Source organism: Oncorhynchus mykiss, chromosome 23, assembly GCF_057628025.1.
Source record: "Oncorhynchus mykiss isolate SJ-2025 chromosome 23, ASM5762802v1, whole genome shotgun sequence".
In the NCBI taxonomy this organism is placed as follows: domain Eukaryota; kingdom Metazoa; phylum Chordata; class Actinopteri; order Salmoniformes; family Salmonidae; genus Oncorhynchus; species Oncorhynchus mykiss.
In genome coordinates this window covers 8,950,773-8,965,007 of record NC_143044.1, presented here as the reverse complement: position 1 = coordinate 8,965,007, position 14,235 = coordinate 8,950,773, and the positions used below count along the sequence as shown (strand labels likewise).

General features: G+C 41.6%; 1 protein-coding gene across 5 annotated transcripts in view; it reads left to right on the top strand.

Annotated features, from left to right (window-relative positions):
* The window catches only part of LOC110502384 (bone morphogenetic protein receptor type-1A), a 60,486-nt gene that overhangs the window by 23,531 nt on the left and 22,720 nt on the right, over positions 1–14,235 (top strand). The gene's annotated exons all lie outside the window — the stretch shown is intronic.

Below are 14,235 nucleotides of genomic sequence, written 5' to 3'. Positions count from 1 at the left end.
TCACATCCTGGGAGGCCTGGTCACAGAGAGAACAACTTCATTTTTTTTATTTCACCTTTATTTAACCAGGTAGGCAAGTTGAGAACAAGTTCTCATTTGCAACTGCGACCTGGCCAAGATAAAGCAAAGCAGTTTGACACATACAACAGCACAGAATTACACATGGACTTAACAAACATACAATCAATAATACAGTAGAAAAAGTATATATACAGCATGTGCAAATGAGGTAGGATAAGGGAGGTAAGGCAATAAATAGGCCATGGTGGTGAAGTAATTACAATATAGCAATAAACACTGGAATGGTAGAATGTGCAGAAGATGAATGTGCAAGTAGAGTTACTGGGGTGCAAAGGAGCAAGAAAAATAAATAAATACAGTATGGGGATGAGGTAGTTGGATGGGCTATTTACAGATAGGCTATGTACAGGTGCAGTGATCTGTGCGCTACTCTGACAGCTGGTGCTTAACTTCTTACGGATCATTGGGACGCTAGCGTCTCACCTCGACAACATCCGATGAAATTGCAGAGCGCGAAATTCAAATTACAGAAATCGTGATATTAAACATTCATGAAAATATCATGTCATCGTTTCAAAGCTTAACTTCTTGTTAATCCAGCTGCGTTGTCAGATTTCAAAAAGGTGAAAGCACACCATATGATTATCTGAGGACAGCGCCCCACACACAAGCATTACATACATTTTCCAACCAAGCAGAGGCATCACGAAAGTCAGAAATAGCGATAAAATAAATTACTTACTTTTGAAGATCTTCATCTGGTTGCAATCACAAGGGTCCCGCTACATAACAAATTGCCCTTTTGTTCGATAAAGTCCTTCTTTATATCCCAAAAAAGTAAACCATACATTTTAAACAATAGAATCTAAGACGGAGAATACCGGAGACCATTACCGGATATATAACCAAGTACGCGCACTCACCGGAACGCGCAACAAACACTACAGCCAAAATGGGAGCCACTTACTAAAACTACATTCTAGCTCATTTTTCAAAAAACAAGCCTGAAACTCTTTCTAAAGACTGACATCTAGTTGAAGCCCTAGGAACTGCAATCTGGGAGGTATTCCTTTTATATTCCCATTGACAGCCATAGTAATCAAAGGGTGAGCTGAAAAAAAAGATCTGGATGGATTGTCCTTGTTTTTTGCCTGCCATATCAGTTCTGTTATACTCACAGACATTATTTTAACAGTTTTAGAGACTTTGGGGTTTTCTATCCAATACTACCAATTATATGCATATCCTAGCTTCTGGGCCTGAGTAACAGGCAGTTTAGGCACCTTTTGGGCGCCTCATTCATCTAAACTTCCGAATACTGCCCCCTAGCCCGAAGAAGTTAAAGCTTGTGAGGGAGATATAATTCTCCAGCTTTAGTGATTTTGTTGTTTGTTTGCAGTTCGTTCCCGTCACTGGCAGCAGAGACAGCAGGCAGTCGAGGATCGGTAGGATAGTCAGTTTTACGAGGGTATGTTTGGCAGTATGAGAAAAGGATGCTTTTTTGCTAAATAGGAAGCCTATTCTAGATTTAATTTTGGATTGGAGATGTTTAATGTGAGTCTGGAAGGAGAGTTTACAGTGTAACCAGACACCTAGGTATTTGTAGTTGTCCACATATTCTAAGTCAGAACCGTCCAGAGTAGTGATGCTGGACGGGCAGGTGCGGGCAGCGATCGGTTGAAGAGCATGTATTTAGTTTTACTTGCATTTAAGAGCAGTTGGAGATCACGGAAGGAGAGTTGTATGGCATTGAAGCTTGTCTGGAGGTTAGTTAACAGTGTCCAAAGAAGGGCCAGAGGTATACAGAATGGTGTCGTCTGCGTAGAGGTGGATCAAAGAATCACCAGCAGCAAGAGCGACATCATTGATGTATACAGAGAAGAGAGTCGGCCCGAGAATCGAACCCTGTGGCACCCCCATAGACTGCCAGAGGTCTGGACTACAGGCCCTCTGATTTGACACACTGAACTCTACCAGAGAAGTAGTTGGTGAACCAGGCGAGGAAATCATTTGAGAAGCCAAGGCTGTTGAGTCTGCCAATAAGAATGTTGAGATTGACAGTCGAAGGTGCACCCATGACCATCTCTAAAACCAGATTGCATAGCGTAGAGGGTACGGTGGGATTCAAAATGGTCGGTAATCTGTTTGTTAACTTGGGTTTCGAAGACCTTAGAAAGGCAGGGTAGAATAGATATAGGTCTGTAGCAGTTTGGGTCTAGAGTGTCTCCCCCTTTGAAGAGGGGGATGACCGCGGCAGCTTTCCAATCTATGGGAATCTCAGATGATACAAAGAGAGAAAACAGGCTAGTAATAGGGGTTGCAACAATTTCGGCAAATCATTTTAGAAAGAGAGGGTCCAGATCGTCTAGCCCGGCTGATTTGTAGGGGCCCAGATTTTGCAGCTCTTTCAGAACATCAGCTTTCTAGATTTGGGTGAAGGAGAAATTGGGGGGCTTGGGTGAGTTGCTGCAGGGGGGAAATGCTTTTTGAAATGATCAATTATAGTGGATTTATCGGTGGTGACAGTGTTTCCTAGCCTCAGTGCAGTGGGCAGCTGGGAGGAGGTGCTCTTATTCTCCATGGACTTTAGTGTCCCGGAACTTGTTTTAGTTTGTGCAGCAGGATGCAAATTTCTGCTTGAAAAGCTGGCCTTAGGAAAGCTAACTGCCTGTGTATATTTGTTCTTAACTTGCATATCACGGGGGCTATTCGATGCTAATGCAGAACGCCGCAGGATGTTTTTATGCTGGTCAAGGGCAGTCAGGTCTGGAGAGAACCAAGGGCTATATCTGTTTCTGGTTCTACATTTTTTGAATGGGGCATGCTTATTTAAGATGGTGAGGAAGGCACTTTTAAAGAATAACCAGGCATCCTCTTCTGACGGGATGTGGTCGATATCCTTCCAGGATACCCGGGCCAGGTCGATTAGGAAGGCCTGCTCACTGAAGTGTTTTAGGGAGCGTTTGACAGTGATGAGTGGTGATCGTTTGACTGCAGACCCATTACGGATGCAGGCAATAAGGCGGGGATCGCTGAGGTCTTGGTTGAAAACAGCAGGTGGTGTATTTGGAGGGCAAGTAGGTTAGGATGATATCTATGAGGGTGCCCGTGTTTACGGATTTGGGGTTGTACCTGGTGGGTTCATTGATAATCCACATATTCCACTTCTTCTTGAGCCACTCCTTTGTTGCCTTGGTTGTGTGTTTTGGGTCATTGTCATGCTGGAATACCCATCCACGACCCATTTTCAATGCCCTGGCTGAGGGAAGGAGGTTCTCACCCAAGATTTAACGGTACATGGCCCCTTCCATCGTCCCTTTGATGCTGTGAAGTTGTCCTGTCCCCTTACCAGAAAAACACCCCCAAAGCATGATTTTTCCATCTCCATGTTTGACGGTGGGGATGATGTTCTTGGGGTCATAGGCAGCATTCTTCCTCCTCCAAACACAGCGAGTTGAGTTGATGCCAAAGAGCTTCATTTTGGTCTCATCTGACCACAACACTTTCACCCAGTTGTCCTCTGAATCGTTCAGATGTTCATTGGCAAACTTCAGACTAGAGGTCGACCGATTAATCGGAATGGCCGATTAATTAGGGCCTATTTCTATTTTTTATAACAATCGGAAATCAGTATTATTTTTTTCTACCTTTTATTTAACTTGGCAAGTCAGTTAACTTCTCGACGCTACCCATCCCTTAAGCGGGATAATTGTCATCAGCAACCGCTGAATAGCATAGCGCCTCAGTCAAATAATATTACTAAAATATTCATGAAATCACAAATGCAATATTGCAAAACTCAGCTTGGCCTTTTGTTAATCCACCTGTCATCTCAGATTTTGAAATTATGCTTTACAGCGAAAGCAATCCAAGAGTTTGTAAGTTTATCGATTGCATGACAAAACATTAAGTACACTTGGCATCGTCACGAAAATCAGAGAAGCCTTTGATCTTTGGATGTTTTCACTCACGAGACTCCCAGTTACACAACAAATGTTCCTTTTGTTCCATAAAGATTATTTTTATATCCAAAATACCTCTGTTTGTTTGGCACATTATGTTCAGAAATCACAACGCAGACAAATTCCAAATAATATCCCTAATGTCCACAAACATTTCAAATGTTTTTTTATAATCAATCCTCAGGTTGTTTTTAAAATATATATTCGGTAATATATCAACCGAGTGTAGCTTTTTCCATAACAGCGCGAGGAACAATGGCCGGTTTACTCAATTGTGCACCAACTCACTCTGAGAGCCCCCACCTCTCCACTTACGCAATGTGATCCTTCACGCTCATTTTTCAAAATAAAAGCCTGAAACTATGTCTAAAGACTGACACCTTAGGGAAGCCACAGAAAAAGGAATCTGGTTGAAATGCCTTTTAAATGAAGGACAGGCACGCATAGGAACACAGAGGTTTCAAAATAAGAGGCTCTTCCTGATTGGATTATCCTTAGGCTTTCGCCTGCAATATCAGTTCTGTTATACCCACAGACAATATTTGTACAGTTTTGGAAACTTTAGTGTTTTCTATCCTAAACCATCAATTATATGCATATTCTAGCATCTGGTCATGCGAAATAGGCCGTTTACTTTGGGAACGTTATTTTTCCAAAAATAAAAATAGTGCCCCCTAGCTTCAAGAGGTTAAAGCAAAACACATGTTGAGTTCAGTTTGGTCAACAGTTCTGAACAAATGGATTTGTCTGTGTGGACTACGACATCGTGGTTTCTGATTTTAATTTTAGTGTTAAGTTTTTGTTTCAACATTTGCCTAGCCCATCTTTAGAGTTAAAAAGCCTCTGCAAGCTCCTTTTCATAGGTTCTGCCCTGGTCACACTGACTGTGTGAAATGGGAATGGCAGGTGTGACGCGTCAGATCACAGTTGAGGCCTCTATCTTGTAGTGTACTTTAGACGCACACGCTCTTATTTCTCAATTCTTATGACATTGTGTACCTCTAGTGGTCTAACCTAATTGATGTTATAATTTGTCATGTTTATGGTAGCAATGTATGCTTTATGACACATAGGTTAGGCAAAGTGTTTCCTTGGTGATACTGTCATGATAAAACACTCACCCTACCTCACACACTCTGTTTGAGCAACATTGGTAGAGATGTTTGAACTATCTTTTTAGCTGTATCAGGTGTAAGGTGTAAACAGGTTCAAAAGTGCTAGGCGAATATTAATCTTATACTTCTATACACTGTGGGGTTTTAGGTGTATTTGAGCAGTGGCAGGTGTTATTTTGCCCTGCAAATTAACTTTTGTTTCTCCTACTCACAGAAGTAAATCTCCCTACCAATAGGGACTCACGCAATGTCTTCTGAAATTTGTCAATGAGGAAGGGAGAGATGCTGGAGAGTGTGGAGAAGGAAAATGAGGAAGAGGATGAAGAGTACGTCATGGATAAGGAGGGAAAGGCGGCAGCTCAGTGTGGATGGGTATTCTTATGCTAATCCACTCCCTGGATGAGGTGCAAAGCAGCCAAGCAAACAATGGCAGTGGAGCCAGAAAGTCTGCCCTGCAGTCTAGCAGGCCTTGAAAGGCATGTGGGCAGGGCGCTGACACTGGGAGAAGGCTGCCTGCAGCACGGAGAGAGGGCTGCCTGCATGGAGGGGCCCCAGGAGAGGCCAGGGATCTGGGCCAAGGTAGTGCAGCTAGAGAGAGTGGAAGAGCAGGTGGGGGGGTGGGGGGGGACAAATGACATGGCATCAGGGCTGTAGTGAAGAGCTCTTTCCAAGGCTGTGAGAGGGATGTAAGCAAGAGTGTTTCTCATTTACACCTCCTTGTCTCTGTTGTCCATTCACCAGGCCCATATTCCTCAAGTCTACCTTATTACCCTCCACTAAATCGCCCAATGTTAGTCCATTTATTTTTCAAGCTTAGGAGATGGAAAGTAAGCATTGAAGTCAATCAGGCCGCTTTGTTTTCATTTAGATTGCTGTCTTCCAGAACGGGAAGTGCAGATGCATTAAGGTTGGTTATTGATGTCTGGTCTCCCCTGCAGCTTTCCAGAGGAGGAAGCGGAGAGGCATTAGAGTTGGATTATTGATGTCTGCGACCCCCCCCCCCCCCAAGCACAGAGGAGGCATGCAGCTCCAGGCTCATTTTACAGAGCTATTACTATATGAGGAAGTGGGGGTGCAGCATCTGTTGTTTCTATACCAGGTCTCAGTTCGAGTGGATTCATTCATATGCTGACATGAAAGAGAATCCTGAGATTGTTGTTTGTAAAATTGTATACATTTGGCAAGGGTTGGACAAGATCATTCCGGACTGTGGCCCTACCATACGGCCATGTTCAGCTTTAAGGGATTGTTCAGTCTGAAAATCAAAATGTGTCAGTGAGTTTCATACTTTGGGAGTGCACAATCACTTCAAATTCACCTCATGTTAGACAGTTTCTAGATGTGCTAGTTCTTGTCCTGAGAATAAGCACCGTGTGGTGTTCTGGAATGACTGCAATTTCTTTATCATTTCCATCAGAGGATTTCCACATTTACTAGACTTTTCGCAAAAATACTCTCGGCTACATACATGTAAACTAGCGTACTTGTAACATCTCGACCGCAACCTCCGGAGCGCATGACACTCACTTGACAGTTGCTCCCATCTAAACAAGGCAGTGTAAACAGAAATGTCTTGTTGAGCCAACACTCTTACAGTAACAATTGTAATAGCATAGCAATGTTTTTGAAACGGCTGAAATGTACAGACATTTTCTTCTTTTTGTTTACCTGTTTTATTGAGTATTTTACCTGAAATTGTTGTAACAGCCAGTTACGTTCTGAAATTGTCATCGTAGCTTTAAATCTCAACAGTATTTTTTTTGTTTGCTTGACTGCACTGAGCTGCCACCGAGATCCAGGCAAGAAGCAATTCCCCATTGAATTATCAACGTTTTAAGTCACAATTTGCTTTTACCTCATGACTTCCATGATATTGATAAAGTTAAGCCTGGTTTATTCTAAGGTAACTTTAATACTGTAGCTAGTGTAGCATTAAACTTAAATTATTCAGCCTCATATGCGCAGGCCCTCATATGTGCATGCCCGCAGGCACACATTTCAGCAAATAAACACCTATTTCAAATAAACGGTGGGTGTAAAGTAATTGTTTGAGGTTACCATGATTTTGTTTTGAGGTTTCATGTTTGATTTGTTAAAGAAATTCAGTAATGGCAATCATCTGTTTTTATTGCCAGAAAGAAACTGCTAGCCATTGGCTGCTAACAGCTGAGAACTGCTATGTAACGGACAAACACAAAAACAGTCAACTTCGAGACCGCTAGAAATCGTCAAAGAACTGTTGAAAATGCACAGTCAGAGGAGAATAATTATTGTCAAGGAAAAGTTTTTTTGTTGAAATAGAGGCATACCAAGACAAAATAAATGTGACCTGGTAATAAAAATGATAACACAGTGCAGGAAATTAAGAATCTTACTAAAATGCTGGAATTAAACAATGGAGGAAATGGATGCCTGGCTCAAATAGAAGCCTGATTGTGTTCAGTGATTTAAGCAATTCATTTCTGAGGTGTTTATTTGAAATGGTACAGTAAGCCTAATGGCGCCTATCTAGCAATGGTATAACTAAACATGACAAAGTATTTTGTTGAGCTAGCTCGCTTGCTAACCTTACCTAACTGTGTAGCCTATATTATATGAATGACACTGTATGATAATGTTACTGTACATGTTATATTTGTTTGGGAGGGGTAAACGCTCAATATTGATATGCTAACATTACTTGATCATGAAGCATGTTACTTAGCTAGTAAGCTGTGTATTATCAAATTTTATTGGTCACATACACGCGTTTAGCAGATGTTATAGCGAGTGTAGCGAAATGCTTGTGCTTCTAGTTCCGAAAGTGCAGTAATATCTAACAAGTAATATCTAACAATTTTCATAAAAAAGACCTAATACACACAAATCTAAGGAAAGGAATAAGAATATATGGATGAGCAATTCAGAGCAGCATAGGCTAAGATGCAATAGATAGAATTGAATACAGTATATACAGTTGAAGTCGGAAGTTTACATACACCTTAACCAAATACATTTAAACTCAGTTTTCCACAATTCCTGACATTTAATCAGAGTAAGAATTCCCTGTCTTAGGTCAGTTAGGATCACAACTTTATTTTAAGAATGTGAAATGTCAGAATAATAGCAGAGAAATATTTATTTCAGCTTTTATTTCTTTCATCACATTCCCAGTGGGTCAGAAGTTTACATATACTCAATTAGTATTTGATAGCATTGCTTTTAAATTGTTTATCTTTGGTCAAATGTTTCGGGTAGCCTTCCACAAGCTTCCCACAATAAGTTGTTAATTTTGGCCCATTCCTCCTGTCAGAGCTGGTGTAACTGAGTCAGGTTTGTAGGCCTCCTTGCTCGCACAGCCTTTTCAGTTCTGCCCACCACTTTTCTATGGGATTGAGGTCAGGTCTTTGTGATGGTCACTCCAATATCTTGACTTTGTTGTCCTTCAGCCATTTTACCACAACTATGGAAGTATGCTTGGGGTCATTATCCATTTGGAAGACCCATTTGCGACCAAGCTTTAACTTCCTGACTGATGTCTTGAGATGTTGCTTCAATATAATGTTTTCCCCTCATGATGCCATCTATTTTGTGAAGTACACCAGTCCCTCCTGTAGCAAAGCACCCCCACAACATGATGCTGCCACCCCTGTGCTTCATGGTTGGGATGGTGTTCATCGGCTTGCAAGCCTCCTACTTTTTCCTCCAAACATAACAATGGTCATTATGGCCAAACAGTTATATTTTTATTTCAACAGCCAGAAGTATGATCTTTGTCCCCATGTGCAGTTGCAAACTGAAGTCTGGATTTTTATGGCGGTTTTGAAGCAGTGGCTTCTTCCTTGCTGAGTTGCCTTTCAGGTTATGGCGATATAGGACTCGTTTTACTGTGGATATAGATCATTTTGTACCTGTTTCCTCCAGCATCTTCACACAGTCCTTTGCTGTTGTTCTGGGATTGATTTACATTTTTTCGTACCAAAGTACGCTCATCTCTAGGAGACAGAACGCGTTTCCTTTCTGAGCGGTATGACGGCTGCGTTGTCCCATGGTGTTTATACTTGCGTACTATTGTTTGTACAGATGAACGTGGTACCTTCAGGCGTTTGGAAATTGCTCCTAAGGATGAACCAGACTTGTGGAGGTCTACAACTATTTTTCTGATTTCTTTTGATTTTCCCATGATGTCAAGCAAAGGTTGGCCTTGAAATACATCCACAGGTCCACTTCCAATAGGCTAATTGACATAATTTAAGTCAATCAGAAGCTTCTAAAGCCATCTTCTGGAATTCTCAAGCTTTTTAACTTCTTAATGCTGAAATCCTGTTAACGGGATCGATTTGGCAACAGCCAGTGAAAGTGCAGGGCGCCAAATTCAAACAGAAGTCTCATAAATAACATTTCTCAAACATACAAGTATTATACACCATTTTAAAGATAAACTTGTTATTAATCCCATCACAGTGTTTCTATTTCAAAAAGGCTTTACAGCGAAAGCATACCATATGATTGTTAGGTCAGCACCTAGTCACAGAAAAACAGACATTTTTCCAGCCAAAGAGAGGAGTCACAAAAAGCAGAAATAGAGATGATAATTTAATCACTAACCTTTGATCTTCATCAGATGACACTCATAAGACTTCATGTTACACAATACATGTATGTGTTCGATAAAGTTCATATTTATATCCAAAAATCTCAGTTTATATTGGCGCGTTATGTTCAGTAATGTTTTGCTTCCAAAACATCCAATGATTTTGCAGAGAGCCACATCAATTTACAGAAATGCTCATCATAAATGTTGATGAAAATACAAGTGTTATACACGGAATTAAAGATATACTTCTCCTTAATGCAACCGCTGTCAGATTTCAAAAAAGCTTTACGGAAAAAGCACACCATTCAATAATCTCAGTACAGCGTGCAGAGACCAAAACAAGCCATACGGATACCCGCCATGAGTCAACAAAGTCAGAAATAGCATTATAAATATTCACTTACCTTTTGATCTTCATCAAAATGCACTCACAGGAATCCCAGTTCCACAATAAATGTTTGTTGTTCGACAAAGTCCATTTACCTCCTTTTTGTTTGCGCGTTTAGTTCACAAATCCCAATTCACAAGAGGCAGGCACTTAGTTCAGAGGACAGTTCCATTACAGTTCGTAGAAACATGTCAAACGATGTATAGAATCAATCTTTAGGATGTTTTTATCATAAATCTTCAATAATATTCCAACCGGACAATTCCTTTGTCTTTAGAAAGGAAAAAGAACGCAGCTAACTCTCACGGGCGCGCGCGAGACAGAGCTCATGGCCTTCTGCCAGACACCTGATTGGAACAGCTCTTATTCTCTCCCCCTTCACAGTAGAAGCCTGAAACAAGGTTCTAAAGACTGTTGACATCTAGTGGAAGCTCGGACCAACTGTTCCACTGTATATTGGATAGGCAAAGACTTTTCTCAGGTTTTTTTCTGCCATATGAGTTCTGTTATACTCACAGACATCATTCAAACAGTTTTAGAAACTTCAGAGTGTGTTTTATCCAAATCTACTAATATGCATATCTTAGCTTCTGGGCATGAGTAGCAGGCATTTTACTCTGGACACCTTATTCATCCAAGCTACTCAATACTGCCCCCCAGCCATAAGAAGTTAAAGGCACAGTCGACTTAGTGTATGTAAACTTCTGACCCAGTGGAATTGTGATACAGTGAAATAATCTGTCTGTAAACAATTGTTGGAAAAATTACTTGTCATGCACAAAGTCGATGTCCTAACCGACTTGCCAAAACTATAATTTGTTATCAATACATTTGTGGAGTGGTTGAAAAACAAGTTTTAAAGACTCTAATCTAAGTGTATGTAAACTTCCGACTTCAACTGTACACATGAGATAAGTAATGCAAGATATGTAAACATTATAGTGGCCAATGATTTCAAGTCTGTATGTAGGCAGCAGCCTCTCTGTGCTAGTGATGGCTATTTAACAGTCTGATGGCCTTGAGATAGAAGCTGTTTTTCTGTCTCTCGGTCCCAGCTTTGATGCACCTTTACTGATCTCGCCTTCTGGATGATAGCGGGGTGAACAGGCAATGGCTCGGGTGGTGGTTGTCCTTGATGAGCTAGATTAATGTGCATGGACAAGAAAATAAAACATGTCATTGTCTGCAAATGCTTGTGGTTTGTTTCATTATTCTATATATTGTAATGTGTTTTAGAGGAAAAGGTGCTTAGTGGCTAACATGATATTTATGGTCAATTTTAGCTGCTGACCAAGAATGTTGCGTTACCAGCCACAATGAATGGTAAGGCAAGGATGTAGTGTTAATTGGAAAGTAAAAAATCTCTTTTGCCCCTCTGTTCCTCAGACTGGCCTTCATCTCTCATTGTTGGAATAGGGCCATTGTTGTCTCTGACCTAATGGAGTGATCCTTATCAGTTCACGTTTGTCTCCAGAAGGGATTTAAAGACCTATTAGGAGCGTTTTCAAAATGTTGTCCAGCCTGTAGCCGCTCCTTGGATTTCCAGCCTGTTGGATTTCCTGGCATTCATTGAGTGGTGCAACCCAAAATTCCTTTCCCAAGGAGTTGACCATCATGGGTTTGGTGTAAGGGTTATTATTCTATGCAGGTGGCACTACCATCACATGACAATGCCCCCTTTCATCAGCTGTGGGAATGGAGTGAGCACAGGGCTAGCACTCCCAAAAAGGTAGAAGACGGTGGTGACGCAAACTTCCAACTACCTATAGGTCTGCACGTTTCAGTAGCTCTTGGTAGTAGTGTTTCTTTAGGGGAAGGTGCTTTACCTGGATGGCCACAATTGAGGTGTGAGGGTAAAATAAGTAATACCAGGTAAACATATGGTGTGTTAATTATGATTCACCACATCAACCCAGACTCGAGTGCTCTCACCCAGACAAAAGGGGATTTGTTTTGTACTGATAGTCTGCTAGCTCTGCCTCTGACAAGTCACAACAAGACCTTGCTGAGTCCTGAGCCATGTATAAGAGTACAGGTGGTGCTAGCCTAGGACGTCTTTACTCTGCAGGGAAAGTTACCTGACAGCATCGCCGAGACTACAGGACAACAAACTCATCAGCCTCCCAAGCCCACTCTTTTAGTACCTCAATGTTAAACTCATTCTCCTTTGATTGTAGATGTTTTTTAAATATATATATATATATATATATTTTTTTTTTTACATTTTTTTATTACTTGTTGCCTGTCTTGAAGATGGTGTTTCTTTTTTTTTTTTACAACCAAATCTCTATTTTTGATGGAAACGGCATGTTATAGAAGGGTCCAGGCACCTTTTTTGTGATTTCAAATGTTTGTTTTTTTTAATTACCCCAAGCAGCAAATCACTTTTTCGTTCTCATTGTGTAGTATGGGGACCCTGAAAACACGAACAAAGGCTCCAAAAACACCCAAATATGGCGACGCAAGTTTTTAGATGTTGTACACATTAAATAGTCATTCCGAACTTTATCCGCATCTGTTATATTCAATTTTGTTGCGACTCGAGTGATACCTCTCTGTCCATTTTTTATTTTTAACTGCCAAATTTAAAGTAAATACTTGAGTAAACAAGGGATACAAAGTACATTGAAAGCATGGGGTGTTTCCACAGGAAGTTCCAGACACGTAGAATCTATGCCAAGGCGCATTGAAGCTGTTCCGGCGGCTCGTGGTGGCCCAACGCCCTATTAAGATGCTTTATGTTGGTGTTTCCTTTATTTGGCAGTTATATGTAGCAGCAGGCTACAAGAATAATGGAACAGCTGGATAGGGGAAACGTCTCAAGTCGCACAATAGGGAATATAACATTGCAGCTGAAGTTCGGAATGACAATTTCATGAGTGCAACATCTAAACACCTGTGTCACTATACTGAGAGCTTTGCTGTTTCTGAAAGGACGCATTTGGGTGTTTTTGGCGCCTTTGTTCAGGTTTTTCAGTGCCCCCGTACTACACACTGAGGACGAGGAATTGATTTGCTGTTTTGCTGAAGTTTCTCAAACATGTGAACTGACAAAAAAGATGTCTGGACCATTCTATAAAATGCCATATTCACACAAAAGTATCTTATTTAACTGTAGTCTATGCCCTTGTTGATTTACTAGTCAGTTTTCCTCTGTTTGTTGGCTTGTGTTATTCTTAGAGAAAAGCTGCCAGCTACTCTAGTTTCTAGCTGCTGTTTTTGAATGGGTAACTGATAGTGCGTCTCCATGTCAATCAGAAGCCCCAGCTGTTGTGTGTGTGTGTGTGAGTGTGCCCTGTTCATCTCTTGTTTGGGAAGGGAAGTGTACGTGTCAGGGGTGATGGGGACAGCTTCCTGGCTTGGGGGCTCACAACAGGCCTTTCCCCTGCATGCCTCATCTTGCCTCCACCTGATAGGGGTAGCAACTCCTCTCCCAGGGCTGAGCTTGTTTGTATTATAACTGCATTGCAGTGTTTTTGTCATTTGGGCTAATGCAATGTGTTTGCTTATACATTTTATTAGGCAATCCCTTTAAAGTTCTACCCTTGATTTCTCTCAGTATTGGTCTGCACACCGGTTATTGAAAGAATTGTAAAACACTCAGTCACTCGAAGAGATACGAACTGCTTGCTACGGTTGTCATCCTGACCATCATCCCTTAACAGTTGTTTCTTCTCCCTTTTTTCCATTCGATCTATCCCACTCGATCCCTCACGTAATGCGCGCACACACAGAGAGCACACACCTTGGTTGGCTCTCTTGTCCCCCAGCCTCGAGGAGCCCTTCTTTGTTCCCTCATTACCCAGTCAGGGATGTGTGAAAAGTGGAGCACAGGTCGGGGCTCTTTGTCCCCCTCGGGCAAATCAAAAGTGACAGACACCGGCCCGCTCCGCCGCTAATTTGTCCCCCCCTTCGAACGGCCCCTTCTCAGCGCCGCTAATTGCAGCGAGACGCACATGCCTACAAGGGAACAGACACATCTCGTTATTAACGCTGGGCGAGGCCAACACGGGTAATTGCGGAACATCCTTCAACAAATAATTTGGGAATGTTTAGCCATTCAAGAGTAGCGCCAGCCTGACCGGGATTTGCGAGGTCAAGCCTGCAAAAAACAAGAGGGCAAAGATGGACAGCACACACACTAATGGAAGGAAAACAAAAAGGGGAGAATGG